This window comes from Camelus bactrianus, chromosome 13, assembly GCF_048773025.1.
Source record: "Camelus bactrianus isolate YW-2024 breed Bactrian camel chromosome 13, ASM4877302v1, whole genome shotgun sequence".
Classification (NCBI taxonomy): domain Eukaryota; kingdom Metazoa; phylum Chordata; class Mammalia; order Artiodactyla; family Camelidae; genus Camelus; species Camelus bactrianus.
In genome coordinates this window covers 16,411,864-16,428,255 of record NC_133551.1, presented here as the reverse complement: position 1 = coordinate 16,428,255, position 16,392 = coordinate 16,411,864, and the positions used below count along the sequence as shown (strand labels likewise).

At 39.8% G+C, this 16,392-nt stretch overlaps 1 pseudogene; it reads left to right on the top strand.

The window, feature by feature from the left end:
- The first annotated feature begins 748 nt into the window (after positions 1–748).
- LOC123619240 (uncharacterized) lies at positions 749–5,455 on the top strand (annotated as a pseudogene).
- Positions 5,456–16,392: the final 10,937 nt, after the last annotated feature.

Genomic DNA, 16,392 nt, shown 5'->3' with positions numbered 1-16,392 from the left:
TGTCTGTCTCTTTCATCTCAGACTTGCTGAAACCATGCAGTGCATCTCTATAGATGCAGGGTTCCCCTGAGGGTTCTGGCCACACCACACCATGCTCTGACTTGTGTTCAGTGAAACGCCAGGAGTTAGAATCATCAAATTATGCTGGTTTTCAGAGTGGCTTGGGTTGAAAGCTTTATAAGATGATGGATCAGAAATAGCAATTTTAATAATGATATTGATAACATCGTTTGGAAGTTCAGAAAGAGATTGGCTGAAAGTAGCCAAAGAGGGGGTGCTACTGTTCATAACTGGACTGAATACAGAATAAAATCCATCACATTAGTTTTTATCTTATCATTAGTTTTACGGTAAATTCAAATTTATTAGTAATTTAAAGAGTTCTCTGTCAAGTGGTTGGGGTCTTCTGTGGATGGGATGAGATCAAAAGAATCCTCAAAACGTTGAGGATATTTCAATTACAACTTACTTTTTCAATGAAGAGACTGATGTATGTATAAATGATAACAATGATCAGTCTAGTTGGTTTAGATTCTGAATTAGGTGTTGGGGTGGTGTCACCCAGTTTGCCGTGTTGAATGTTAAGACGCTAATTCTGGAGTGAGTCACAGCCCCTCCCATACTTAATCATATTCTGCTGTATAAGTATAGTTACCATATCAGCCATATCATGTCACATCATATTATGCTGTACGAGCCAAGGCTGATAGAAAGAGACATTTCATGTAACTGAGCCTTTTTCAGGGTAATGAAGGCCAGGCTGTCAAGGAGGCCAGAAGCCTCACGAAGAAGAGCTGGAAATACAGCTGCAGACACGGCTTTGTCCCGCAGACTGGAGTGTCTGCCTGCAGAGGTGTGGGCAGCGCTGGGAGAGGGTGCTGTTGGTTGACTTGGTTGGAAAACAACCTTCTCTTCTCTAGCTGTAACTGAAACAAAAATCTTTCTCCTCTTGTGGAATTCTTGGTGTCAATCCTTTTTCAGTTTGTATTCTCTTGCCAACTCTTATTCTTTGCATTACTGTCAGAAATGAAATATGTCATGACTGACCCTAGGTTTGTACGTTGCATATAAGTCCACATTTTCCTGGGACAGCAGTTGGGGGCAGGTCCGCGTCTGTCGTGCTGGGCTCAGGGACATATGCTGGAGCTCCCCAGGAGAGGTCTCACTGCTTGTTCCTTCCCCACTCCTCTTCTGTCTCCCCTCTCCACCTCCACCCTGGGGGAGAGGCAGGAGCAAGAGCTCAGGAAAGTTTTGTGAAGCCCCGTCTTGAGTGTTTCGGATAAATTACAGATTGCTTGCCTTTTTGAAAATTTAAAAATTTCTAGTGCAACTCAGGACTACGGTACCAATTACAGGGTTCTTGGGGACAGCTGGAAGACTGATATCAGTGCTCGACTAGACCCAAAGACACACAATACTATCCGTTAATAACAATTATAGTGGTAGCTGGTGTAGTTACCGTGCTGGACGTGGCACTGTCTCAGTCAGTCCTCCTAACAACCTCATGAGGTGGGTACTCTTATCATCCCCGTTTTATGGTTGAGAAAACTGGTTTAGAGAGGTTCCAAGATGACACAGCATGTGGCAGAGCTGGGATTCAAACCCAGGTCTGTACAGCGTCTAACCTCTACGTCTACACAAAGGAGACGGTCATTTATTTCCCCAAAACCCATCCTCAAAATTTACCTCTCTTGCTTTACGCCAACACCGTCTCCTACATGACTGTCCCAACTTCACTAATTCTACACTGTCAAAACCTTCCCTGCTTCTACCTCAGAACACTTACCACACATGCTGCTAGCTTTTTTGCTACCTGCCTCTCCTGAGCTCTATAGGGGGCAGGACCAGGTCTGCCTTACCCTCTACTTTATCTCCCAGCCTGGAACTTAGCAGTCACCCAATGAAAGTTTTTTGAATATTTTTAAAGTCTAATAATTTTGGAATTTTCACTTTAAAATATATTAAAACATATGATGCATACACTCTCTCCAACAGATCCTGCCTTTACATACGTTCCTCATGAGCTGAATGTGCTAAAACAAAAAACTTAACTGCATGTAGATAAGATCCCCCTTGCAACACACACACTTGTAGAATCACAGGATATGGTCCTTGGGAAACCATTGAGTCCTACTCTCTTGTTCAAAGAACAGGACCCAAACCGATTATGTGACCAGACCAAACTCACATAGGTATGCGTGGCAGAGCTAGAAGAGCCAGAGTCTGACTTCTAGGTCAGTGACCTTTTGAAGTCCACCTGTCATTTAATTCAGTTGGCAGCTTTCCATCTATGGAAGTAGAATTTCAGGGGTTATGTGATTGTAGGTCAGTAGAGTTTATGGGAAACTAGTATCATGTGTACACTGAAAGAACTTAGGAGATGAAAAAAATACCAGGATAATACTGGCTGAATCCTTTGGTGTATTCAATACACTCCACATGAAAGCATAGTGAAGAAAAAACTGGTGCTTGGGTGGGAGTGTTGGTCATAAGCCAACAAAAGAACCATGGCCTTCTTTGTGAACAGAAAAGTGCTTTTTCTCTTTTTAGTTTTGCATTTATCTTCCCTGTTGCTTTAGCACTGTGGCCATCACTGCATGATGTTCTGCAGCTTGAAGCCTTTCATACCCATCCAGGGAGCAGACTCCATGCCTTGTCTGGCGAATAAACAGGAGGCCTCTTATTAGTGGCCTAACAGCGCTGGTACCAAGACAAGTACCCTGTGGTCTGATTTCTGAGGGCCAGGAAAGTCACAACCCTTGCAAAGAATGTGAACCTTTAAAAGCATACTTAAGAATCCTCTACTTTCACTCACAACATACTCATTGACTCAAAAAGGGAAATAAAATTGAAAGTGTGAAATTCAAACAATAGACATGCATGGTATGGAAGTGTGATGATTTCTGTACCCAGAAAATTAGAACTTAATTATCTCACATTTTTACACACCATCTTTAATGATACCTTTTAATCATTTAATCTTTTTAAAATGTATTCTTTTCTTTCCTAGTTGCTTGGCACTGTACCAGGCATTTTATTTCATGCATGAGGCTAACTTGCTATAGATGATGAAGAGATTCAAAAATACAGTGGCTAACACAAAACAGACATTAGGGCTCTCCCATGCAACGGTCTGGAGGCAGGTGGACTATATGCAGCTTTGCTCCACAGGGTCATTAGGGTTCTTCTAGCTTTGTTTTACCTGTTCACATGGTTGACTCTTACTCAGTCTCATGGGAAAAGGAACAAGAAAGTAAAGGGCAAGAGCTTTCTCCCAAGAATGTAACCTGGAGGCTGCACTAGCCACTCACACTCATGTCATTGGCCCTACGGTCACATGGCCAAACCTAGCTGCAAAGTAGCCTGGGATATAAGGTCCCTTGGCGGAGTCTAAAGTCAGGGAGTTCTATAACTAACAGAAAGAAGGGGAGAACAAATATTGAGGGGTACATAGGAATCACAGGTAGCTCACATTTTAAGTATCTGAGAGCAAATTGTTACAAACATTTTTCCAGTTTGACTTTTCCATTTATGAACCTCAAGAAAACTCAGTAGTCTTTGACAACACCTCAATTGGCCATCTAGCCTTCGTCATCATCTTCATCATCGTCATCACAAAAGTAACAGCTAGCACTTATGCACTGCTTACAATGGGGTGGGCAATCAGTGTCAAGGCGGTATTTAAGGCTAAGCATTCTGTGCTTCCTCACTAAAGTGTTCAGGTTGATAGTCATAGCTGATCCAAAATTTTAAAAATGCACAGCCTTCTTTCTATGCAGTTTCCTTTTCTATTAAACAAACTATTCATCCCAAAACATGTCACCATCCCTCCCCAGTGGACGTGTAAGAGCCGTGCTAATTCTGAGTATTGAGAACCTGGAGTTGAGTGAAGCCTCGTGCTCTAAGCTCCGTATACAAAACAGATAAGCAACAAGGACCTACAGTGTAGCACAGGGAACTACATTACAATTTCTTGTAATAACATAAAATGGAAAAGAATCTGAAAAAAAATGTGTGTACATGTACAACTGAATCAGCTTTGCTGTACACCTGAAACTAACATTGTGAATCAACTACACTTGAATTAAAAAGTTAAATTAAAATTTAAAAATAAATGAATAAAATAAAATTTGAGGAAAAGGTATGTACATAGATCTGTCTGAATGGGCAAAATATGTGGAGGCATTTGTGGGTTTGTATTCCATGTGAATGCTTACTACAGGAGCAGAGGAGTATTTTAAACATCAAACGAATAGGATGACTCATTCTGTAGCTATCAGTCAGCCTCCTTCCCCAGTCACCCTTGCATCACCCAAAGGGCTCATGAACAAAGTGGCCATGATGGCAGGAATAAAGTTTATGCATGGGGTCAGCAACATGGACTTCCACTCAGTAAGGCTCACCTGGCTATGACACTGCTGAGTGTTCAATCTACCAGCAGCAGAGACTAACACTTGGCCCTCCATGTGGCACCATTCCCCAGGGTGATCAGTCAGCTACCCGGAGGCAGGTTGACTACTTCAGACTGCATCCATCATTTCATTACGGTGTTCCACACAGCATTGCTTCTGATCAAGGAACTCACTTCATAGCAAAAGAAGTGTGGCAATGGACCCCTGCTCATAGAAGTCACTGGTTTTATCATGATCTCCACCATCCTGAAGCAGCTAGTTTGATGGGACAATGGAATGGTCTTTTAAAAACTCAGTTATGGCCCAAGTTAGGTGGCAATACCTTGCATGGCTGAGCAAGGTCTCCAGAAGACTGTATACACTGTGAATTAGCATCAGACATATGGTGCTGTTTCTCCCATGGCGAGGATTTATAGATCCAGGAATCAAGGGATAGAAATGGAAGTGGCACCACTCATTATTACCCCTAGTGACCTACTAGGTAAAATTTTTGCTTCCTGGTTCCAGGATCTTTGGCTTTGCTAGCCTAGAGGTCTTAATTCCAAAGAAAAAAAATGCTTTCACTAGGAGACACACAATAATTTCATTGAACTGAAAGTGAAGACTGCTGTCCAACGTCTTTGATTCCTCATGCCACTGAATCAACAAGCAAAGAAGGGAGTTACTGTGCTGGCTGGAGTAACTGATCCTGAATACCAAGGGGAATGGGGACTGCAGCAAAGCAGAGGTAAGGAAGAGCATGTCTGCAATAGAAGAGATCTCTTAGGATGTCTTTTAGTATTACCATGTCCTGTGATTAAGGACAATGGAGAACTACAACAATCCAGTCCACTAAGACTATTAATGGCCCAGACCCTTCAGGGAGGAATGTTGGGGTCACTCCACCAGGTAAAGAACCATGAAATGCTGAGGTGCTTTCCGAAGACAAAGGAAACACAGAATGGGTAGCAGACAAAGGTCGATGTAAATACCAGCTATGACCACGTGACCAGTTAAAGAAAAGACTGCAATTGTTAGGAGTATCCCTTTTTATTTTGTTATGAATCTGTTTGTGCCTGTAGGTATTTACACATATATATAAAGCAAAGATCTCTGTTTTTCTCCTTCTCTTATTTCCTTATCATGTAACATAAGATGTATTGACTTATTATGACAGTATTTAAATATCAATCTTACATCTTAGTATTTAAGTTATGGGATGTAAAATAATGAAAGTAAATATTGCTTAAGGACATTAGCTCCTTTACTGAGAAAGTGCATTTTCAGTTGTATGCAGATGGGTTGTACCATGTTAGGTGAAATTATGACCTGGAGTTGTCTTTACTTGGAGATGAAGTATGATTTAAGAGAGAGGTGTTCGGGTGCTGAGTCGACAAGGGGTGGACCTGTGATGTTTAATTTTATGTGTCAACTTGATTGGGCTAAAGATGCTTAGGTAACTGTTAACACATGATTTTGGGGTATGTATGGGATGAGGGTGTTTCTAGATGAGAGTAACGCTTAAATTGGTAGACTGAGTAAAGCAGATTGCCTTTCACAATGTGGGCGGGCCTCATCCAATGTGTTGGAAGCCTGACTAGGACAAAGGCAGGATATGGGAGAATTTGCTCTCTGAACCTAACTGCATGAGCTAAGACATTGGTCTTCTCCTGCTTCTGAACAGGGACTTACACCATGGCTCTCCTGGTCCTCTGGTCTTTGGACTCAGACTGGAAGTACACCACCATCTTTCCTGTGTTTCCAGTCCTACAGCAGACTGTAGGACTTCTCAGCCTCCATAATTACATGAGCGAATTTTTTTTATAACAAATCTCTTTATAAAAATATATAGAGAGAATACATTTATATGTGTGTGTGTTTGTGTACGTGTGTGTGTGTGTGTGCACATATGCATGCTGTTTCTCTGGAGAATTTTTTTTAAGAAGGAAACTTTTTTTTAAATTGAGGTATAGTTGACGTATGTTTGGAGAATCCTGACTATTTGGGACAATTTTCTTCAGGATGTAAATTGAGTCATTTTCAAATTTACACTCCCATCTGGCTTTTCATTCCTCTCCAGGATTTTCTCCTTATTTCTCCCTTTAGTAGTGCCTGGATACCTAGGGGATAAAGCCTTGAATCTACCAAATTCTAGCTATATGATCATACATCTTCTGTATTTTATTGCCTTACCTTTAAAATAGAGATAATAACACTACCAATCTCATAAATTGTTATTAGAATTAAATTAGACACCACATGTGAATGCTTAGAACAGGTTCTAGTACACAGTAAATGCTCAGTCAATATTATCTATTATCATTGTAGTGAAAGGGGGGCCTCTGGTTCTCTTGATGCCCTCTGGTCCTTGCTCACCTCCCCCACTAATAATGTAGCTTGGTGTTTGAAGTCTGGGAGTGAGTAGGACTGGAGAGTGACCCCAGGCATCACTTTGGCTCTTACAGACTCAGCCAGATCCTCCATCTGGACCCCCTTTTGGGGCGGTCTAGCTGTAGCTTTTGCTGCAAGGTTCCCTCCCATCTTGCTGCAGGGAATCCATTCAGATATCCTGACTTTTTGATTGTCAGTTATTTTCTGTGCTTTTTCTAAGGGGCTCATATCATATTCTGTATTTTGCCCTACTCAACATTGATCTTTTATAATATCTGTTCTCTGGTCCTGCAGGCTCTGGCTTTGATGATCCGAGACAAATCTTTTTAGAAATCAGAACAAACAACTTTCCTCTGAAGTCCTAGCCCTTGTGAGTCAAAAGTTCTTTGGTTTCAGACTGTGCCTGCTGAGTGTTTAAAAAATTCCACTTAACATCTCTATAAACTTCTTTGTTGAAGAATTTTATCTGTTTTACCCCTGAGACAATGAATATTAGTCTAGTGAGTGGAGAATTCAGGAACAAAGGAAATAATTTCAAGGGAAGGAAAAAAATGCCCCCAAAATAGAAATGTAGTAACTAAGGTGGACTGACCTGGCATGGAAGATATACCAGGTACTTGCTTTAAACATATAGAAGCACTGCAAAAAATTTAAAAAACGTATTTTTTTTTGGTGAACTCAAAATTAAGAGAAGGAAAATCCAAAGAGCCAAAAATGAACAGAATATCAAAGTAGAATGGTGAGTAATAGTTTATACATTTATCAGGACCGAATGTAGTATCCTTAAAAGCAGAAAACTAGAATTTTAAAGTTTGTATAAGGAGACAAATCATTGTCATGGGTGCCATGCATTGGTGACAACAGAGTTGAGGGAGGTACAGAAAGCTGGGGAAACTGTATGCTGCCTTCTCTGAGGACTTCCCAGTGGCTCAGGGAAAAACAACACGTATACACATATGGAACAGACATATGGAACCTAATGAAAAACTCAGAAGCAGATGAATGAATATAGGGAATCTTGGTCTGTGACAAGGATGGAATAAGAAATCATTGATGAAATGATGGACTAGTCAATAAATATTGCTGGAAAAAATTGCTACTCACATGAAAAAGATTTACCTACAACATATGCAAAAGCATATTTAGAAATAGAGTAAATTCACTAAGGGGAAAAAAAACCTTAAAATAGTTGAAAGAAAATGTGAAAAATAAACATGACCTGCTTCTTGTATGTGAGGCTAAGGATTTTGGATTTCGTCCTGTAGGCTGAGAGAGACATTGGAGTGTTTCAAGCACAGGAATGACATGACCTCTGCAGAAGATGGATGTGCCTTGGAGAATGACAGTGGGTTGTTGTGAACTCAGTCAGATGTTAACTTCAACTGCTGCTCCTGCTACATGTGGAATTTTGTTGCTAGTGCAAATCAACATGTCCCTGATGCCTTGATGTAAACTGTTAATCCAGTTTATGTTTTTATTCTCTAAACTGACTAGGAAATTAGCAGAAACAGGTTCTTTTTAGCAATGAGGGCCAGCGATGCACCTTCATGCTCCTACCTCAAGGCTGTAGCAACTGTTCAGCCCACGCCAACATCTGGTCCTCAAGGACCTCGACTGCCCCTGCATTCCATAGGATGTTACTATGGTCTGTTCCACTGATGATATCATGGTGATTGGCCTGCTATGCAGGAAATACAAATTCTTCTAGACATTTTGGTAAAAGCATGACTATCCAGTGGTGAGAAATAAATCCCCCACAACTCGGAGGCCTGACACCTCAGTGAATTTCTAGGATTCCAATGTTCAAGGGCATGTTAACCTACCGTTTCCAAAGGGGCAAAGGGTAAGTTGTTGGATCTGGCCCCTTTACTCCTAAGAAAGAAACATAGCAATTAATGGGTCTCACTGGATTTTGAAAGTAGTACATGTATTCATTTGGGTATACTATTCTACCTATTTACTGTGTAATTGGAAAAGTTGCCAATTTTGGGTGGGGGGCGGAAGAAATGAAGGCTCCGAAATAGGCCAGGCTGCCACGCACGCAGTGTCGTATGACCCAGCAGACGTGATGGTGCTTAAGATGTATGTGGCAGACAGGGGTGCTGCATGGAGCCTTGACATCTAGGCTCATCTGCAGGTGCCTGTAGATGAATTACAGGACAGACATTTGAGATTTTGGAGCAAAGCGATGCCACCTTCAGCACATAACTACACTTCTTCCAAGAAAGACCATCTGGTTTGGGCCCTAGTAAAGATGGAACACGGACTCACAACAGGCCAAAAAGTGACATGCACCTGAGCGGCCCATCATGAGCTGAGTGTTACGTGATCCACTAAGTCACAACATGGGGGCATGCACACTAGCACTCTGCTGTAAAATAGAAGTGGTATGTAAGAGAATGGGCTTGAGACGGTCCTGAAGGTACAAATAAATTGCATGAGCAAGTAGCCCAGGTACCCATGGCATCTATTCTTGCTACAGTTCTTCCTTCCTTTTATGGGTTGTTTTCCACTGATAGTTAACTAGGGGGAAAGAGTTCCAGTTTACATTTGGTTCTGCGTGATAGTCAACACATCACAATAGTGGACTGCTGACGACTATAGCATTACAGCCCCACTTTAGGGTGGCCTTGAAGGGAAATCCTTCCAGTGGGAAGGACTGTAACCAGAGTATCTGGTTTTTTTCCCTAGAATACCAAAGGTAGAAATCTACTCTAAGTGATGGGCAATGACTGATAACTTGGCAGGATGGTCAGAGAATTGCTAGAAACACAACTGGAGAACTGGTGACAAGGAGGTCTGGAGAAGAGATCTGTGGATAGACATCTCTGAAAGCGAAGATATCCGTGTTCCGGGTAAATGGTCATCAAAGAACAAGCTCAAACAGAAAGAGGTTTTAATAATCAAGTGTGCATGATGACCAATTCTGCAGCCATCAGTCAATCTCTTTTCTTATCCACCTCATCCTTGTCCAGTGTAACTATTACAAACTGTCCAAGGCAGCAGAAATGAAATTAGCAACATTGACTTCTAGTCACCAAGTCTGAGCTGGCTAAGTAATCTCCCAACTACATGGGGCCATTCTCTAGGGAAATCAGAGAACTTCCTGATTGATTGCGTTGCCTATTTCCATCACGGAAAATGGAGCACTTTGTTCTTACTGTAATAGACATTTACTCTGACTGTGGATTTGCCTTCCCTGCCTACAATGTTTATGCCAAAGCCATCATCTATGAACTTAGAAAACGCCTTATTCAGCATCATTATATTCCACACAGCATTGCTTCTCACCAAGCAGTTCATTTTATAGCAAATGAAGTGTGGCAACGGGCCGTGGAGTTCACTGGTCTTAGCATGTACTCCATCACCCTGAAGTAGCCAGCCTGATAGAATGGAGGGATAGCCTTTTGAAGATCCAGTTAAAAGCAACATCTAGACGACAACACCTTGCAAGACTGAGGTAATGTTCTATAGGATGCAGTGTGTGTTCTAAATCAGTGACCAGTATATGATACACTCCCTCCCATTTCCAAGAATTTATTGGTTTGGGAATAAATTGGTTGAAATGGGAGCGTTTCTTCTCAATATTGCCTCTAAGGCCAGGATTAGGATGAAATCAGTGAAGCACTCACTGATGGTGCAAAATTTAACCAGATGCCAAAAAATGTAATAATCAAGATCAATAATATTTAAATGCAATTTTAAAATCAAATTAACACAAAAATCGTGATAAATAATAACATCTTTGTTTGCCTTATGAATCCATGTTATATGCAAAGGAAACAGTCATTTCCAATCAGATCAGAGTTCCTGGCCCCTACAGTCATCACACCCCCACCAGGCAGATTTACAAGGGTTGACAACGGCATGCAAACAGATTAGGCAACCTGGGGCTAGGTATATAGTCAAGTTTTTTAAATTGTTTTAATCATTGCATATTTTCCCTTTTTACACAAGCACTTCCCTTTATGTTACTCGATGAAAAATTTTGCTTCCTGTGTCTGTGACTTTGGGTTCTTTTGGTCCTGAGTTCCTAGTTCTCAAGGATGGCATATTTCCAGCAGAAGACACAACAGTAGTTCCATTAAACTAGAAGATGAGATTGCTATCTGCCTGCTTGGGGCTTGTTAAGCCTGTGAATCAGCAAAGAGTTAAATGTATTACTGGGGTGATTGATTCTGACTATCAAGAGGACACTGTGTCGATATTATTTAAGTAAAGAAGAGGATGTGCGGAATGCAGGAGCTCACTGGGAGCAACTCAAAAAGCTTTCGTGTACTGTGATAAAAGTCAAAGGAAAACTACTGATATATACTATAACGTGGATGATCCTCAGAAACATTATGCTACTTAAAAGAAGCCAAATGCAATGAAAGATCACGTAGTGTATGATTTCATTTATATGAATTGTCCAGAAAAGGTAAATCTAGAGAGTCATAAAATAGACTAGTTGTTTCCTGGCTCTGAGGGTGGGAATGGGGATTATTTCCAAAGGGACATGAAGGATCTCTCTAGGATGATGGAAATGTTCTAAAACTGAATGGTGATGACAGTTAAGCAAATCAGAAAATTTACTAAAAGTCATTGAATTGTACATGTTAAATGAGTGAAACTTACAGACATGTAAATTATGCTTCAACAAAGCTTTTTAAAATAAGTCAATGGGAAACTACAACAAACCAAGAGAGGCAGGGCTCCTAATGACTCAGACCCTTCAGGAATGAAAATTTGAGTCACCTACCAAAGGAGAAACCACGAGCTGCCAAGCGGCTTGCTGAGCAAGTAAGTAACGAAAGGAGATGCCGTGCAGCTCCAACTAGGTGACCAATTGTAGGAATGAACAATGTAACAATTATGAATATTTCTTCATTATGTTGGTATGAATGTTTATGTATATATTAACAAATCTTTCCCCCTCTTCCACTCCTCTATTATCTAACATAGGATGTGTTAGTAATAGTCAGTCTGATATCTTAGAATTTAAGTTACAGACCATTAAAAGTGTGTATAATTCAGGTAGAAGAGAAATGTACATGATCTATCAAAATACGTAAGGAGAATTTGTATCCTCCTTGGAGAGAGGGTTTTCATGATTTTGGTTACATACAGGATATTTGCATCATGTTAGATGGATGCTTGATTTTTTTTTGTCATCTGTTCTCAACCATTAAGTAGAGTTTAAGTATAGTTTTAAAGAAATGCATACAAATACCACGTTGGCAGGAGGTGAACGGTGGTGGCTTTTTACTGTTTCAGCTTAGCCAAGCTGAATCTGTTGTTTCCCATAATTCCCTTTCCTACCTATGTCATCTCAGGTCAGGTTGGTCACAAAAGAAATTTGCTTAAAATTTGTGTGGTGGAAAACATTTTAAAGTTGGCATTTTTGTGTTCTAGAGTTTGGTTCAGGGTGCCGGGCAGCGTGGCCGCGCACACTCGTTGGTGCTGAGATCCTAGTTAACCTTGTCGGCGTAGGATACCACTGGGGCTCACAGCTTCTTCAGCTCTCCTCAGCTCTCTTCTTAGTGTCCAAGGTCAGGTATATGTGACACTCCATGGTAAAGAGCACCAGCTTCTGCAGTAGGTCCCTCACACCATGGAGGTTCCAGGTATCCTCATGGAATCTGGTTTATGCTCATGGATTCCATTCATCATTGCAAGATTAAGTTTGCCCTTGCTCTCCCCTCATTCTCATCCAGCTCTCTTCAACTGCCAGGAAACCTAAGGTGACTTTAGCCCCAACACCAGGTACAAAGGCCACACAGTCTGACATAGACTTCTTGACTAGCTTTGACATTTGCATAAGGTCTATATAATCCATATAATAAATCCTTTATTCTATATAACTCATGATGGTTTTTCTTCTCTGAATGAACTCACCTGATACAGAAACCGTGGCAACAATGCTGGCAAAAGGTAATCAACATTTTTATTTAGTATTTTCTTTCCATCATATGCCATGTTAAGTACTTTGCATGATTTATCCCCTTTAAATCTTTTTAGCAATAGCATAGAATAGGCACTAATTTCTCCCATTATACTGGTGAGGGAAATGCAAGTTAGATAGTTGAAGGGATAGAAACACAGAGCATCTGGTCCAGCACAAGGACTAGAATGAAAGCAGAATCTGTATCTTTGTCTTCAGAGTCACAGCTCTGTATCCGGGCTCTACTCAGCTGCATGTTTCTCTCTTCACTTTCTCCTTTTAGCAGACTTGGGTTATTTGTGAAATTTCCAGAACTGGGCATGGGCTATGATCGTGTGCCTTTAGAGACTTATTTCTGGAACACATGACCTAGCCTTCTAGATATTGTCAAGCTTCTTTAGGTCGAGTCCCACGTGCTACCCATGGTCATCCATCTGCCACCCTAGAAATAGAGTTGTTCTAAAATACCACCTGAAGAGGATGCATGAACTAAAAATTCATGAACCAGACCTCATTTTCTTTATTTTGTAAACGTTTTTATAGTCATGGACTCTGTATGGAGAAAATGATACATAGTGCCCTCTCTAAGGACAGAATGCTTTTCTCTAATTGAAACATAATATTCTAGATATGTTGGTATTTTCACACTTCTCCTTGCTTTGAAATGGATTTATTTAGACCATCTTATTTAAACCCCAGAAATTGCTAATTTTTTCTATTTTTCCCAATTATTTGGGCCACATTCATTCTCTAAAGATAAAAATGAAATCTTTTGGCATTTTTAGAAGAACAAGATAAACTACACAAGTTACTTACTTGCTCTATCGACTTATTTCTCTAAAACTAGAAAAAAAATGAGCATAGAGTTCAGGAATTAGACCTAGCAAGTCCAAGGAATCACAAAATCCCTCCTCTGGATCATCTTTCTTATAAATATTGCATGTTTTTAATTGAAGAGGACTCTTGACCTTGTTAAGCCCAAAGAGTGTAGAAATTTTATTTTATTCAGAAACTATTTTCATCATTGTAGCAAAACCTTTGAGAGTATTATGAAAATGCAGGTTGTCATAAATTAAGTCAAAGTAATACTGCAATGAGAGCTTCCAATGTATTTTGTCCTAGTTACCCGTAAGCTGTATCTAGGTTAACTAGAGCCAAAAACCCAAACTTTCTTGCCCTCATAATTGTCCTCAAAACCTAGTATCACAACACACACACACACACACATTCTAAGGAGGAAGAAAAAAAATCAATCTTTATTCTTATTTTTAAGCTTCAAAGAAAATCTTATTTTAAAAGTACATGAGGGCATGCATCCAGGAAAGGCAGGACAGTGATTGTTCCCTTTTATATTCTGTGTGCTCTCTCACTGACATTATATATAAGGCTTCTCATTTCATCAGAATTGCAATATTAATCAAATGAAATAGATATATGCAAGTCAATCAACTACAAGTGTTTCTTTGTATTTCTGAATTACTTTATTAAATTGGAAGCCTCAAAAAGATATTACAATCTCTGCACCAACCTAACCTGTAAGTTAGAGTGTGAATCATGTTCCTAAAAGAGAATTTTTATCATCATATTCCCCTTTTCAGATGCCATAGAATAACTTCCAAGTGCCAGTTCAATTCAATTAAAATACCTAATAAGAGCCTTATGGGCTCTCTAGAACTAAACCCCACACAGCTTACTCTCTTCTGTATTTTGCACTCCAATCTCAGATATGTCTGCTTGTCAACCACTCAGGCTGGTCCCCCCACTGAAAGTACTTCCTTAACCCTCTTTATCTCATCATGTCCCCGGCCATTTCAAAACATTATGCTTGAATCTTCTTCTCTGTGGGGCACCAATGACTAATTTTCTGTGCAGCTGAAATGAAGCCATGGAGTTTGGAGTTGATTTTATAATCAGAAAGAAAAAGATTAGAGATAATTAAGCAAGGAAGTAACATAATATGCTTATAAATTTCTTGCCTTTGCTCTAGTGGTGTGGCTTAAGTAAAAGGAGACACTTTTGAGAAAAGTAATTTAAATTATGAGCTAAAGTAAATAAGAATTTGATCAAGATAATGATTCAGACCATATGAAAAGATCACTTAAGCAATCTTTTGGGGAATGTAGAGTAAATTCATATTTAACTGTATTACCAAATTTCTTATTGTGACAGGTTTATTAATATAATATCTACAAACATTCTAGCAATATTTATAAAAGTGAAGTGAAGTATTAACTGAATCACGACAGTATCGAAAGAGAAATCAGTGGAATCATATTGGCATGAGAATTTAATCTTAGAAAGTTTCCCTGAATGAGTAATATATATCAGAGGTTAGGGGTAGGTCTTTGGTAGGTTTATATTCTCCTAAAATATTTACTGTTTGCCTTTTCTTGCCCCTATTCTACTTGGTAGGTGTTATGCTAGTCCCAATCCAGCCTCCTTTGAGGAAGCATTGGTCAATGGAAAAGATAACTCCAGTTGTTAGGGTCAGTACTTGCCTCCTCTTGAGCAATCATGAAGCAGGACCCACACCTTCTTTTTTATCCCCTAAGTAGTACAACAAACAATGAAGAAAGAAAAAGATGAGAGAGGAGAAAAAGAGAGAGAGAAGGGGAGAACTTTTGGTGTGTTGACAGAATTTAAGGGTGAAACCTTAATTTGGGGTTCAGATGGCAATGAGATGTCTCTCTAATTGTCTTCTAGACAAGTGTTTCAGAAAACTTGTGCCAGGTTCTTGGCTGTAGTGCTGAAGTCCCCTAAGACACCTGAACACTAGGGGCAAGGATATCTCTAACCTTTCACCTGTGCTCCAGACTCACATATCCAGTTGTCTCCTTGACATCTGTGCTTGGACATTTAAGTTCATTTCCAAACTTAATGTGTCCAAAACCACACTCTTGATTTTCACGTTCCTCAATCCCTGCCAAACCGGCTCCCCTAATACATTTCTAATGTTATTCTTTGAGTTCCTCAGGCTAAAACACTATGTGTCTTCTTTGATTCTGTTCTTCCTCTCACATCATACGACCAATTCATCGACAAACCGTGTTGCTGATTTCTGGTTTCATACTTTTGTGATAGGAAGAGATGCTTGCTGAAACTTGCTTTATGATTGCTCAGATGCTATATCCTGGAGAATGTTCCATGTGTGCTTGAGAAGAATGTGCATTCTGCTACTGTTTGATGGAATGTTCTACGTATGTCTGTCAGAATCATTTGGTCTCACAAATGGTTCAGTCAGAACCACTTGGTCTCACAAATGTTCAGTTTCAACATTTCCCTGCTGATTTTCTGTCCGTATGATAGTCCATTGTTTAAAGTGGGGGATTGAAGTTTCTTACTAATAGTTTCTACTAACTAGTATTCCTTACTATTAGTAGTTATTACTAATTAGTTATTACTGTTTTGTTGTCTACTTCTCCCTTTAAATCTGTTAGTATTTGCTCAATATACTGAAGTGTTCCTATGTTGGGTGTGTGTATATATATATATATATATACACATATATATATTTATGATTATTGTATCTTCTTGATAAATTGACCTCATTATCATTATATAATAACCTTCTTTGTCCCTAGTTACAGCTTTTGGCTTAAAGTCTATCTTGTCTAATAAAAGTATAGCTCCCCATGCTTTCTTTTGGTTTCATTTCCATGGAATTTCTTTTTCTTTTTCTGTCCTTTC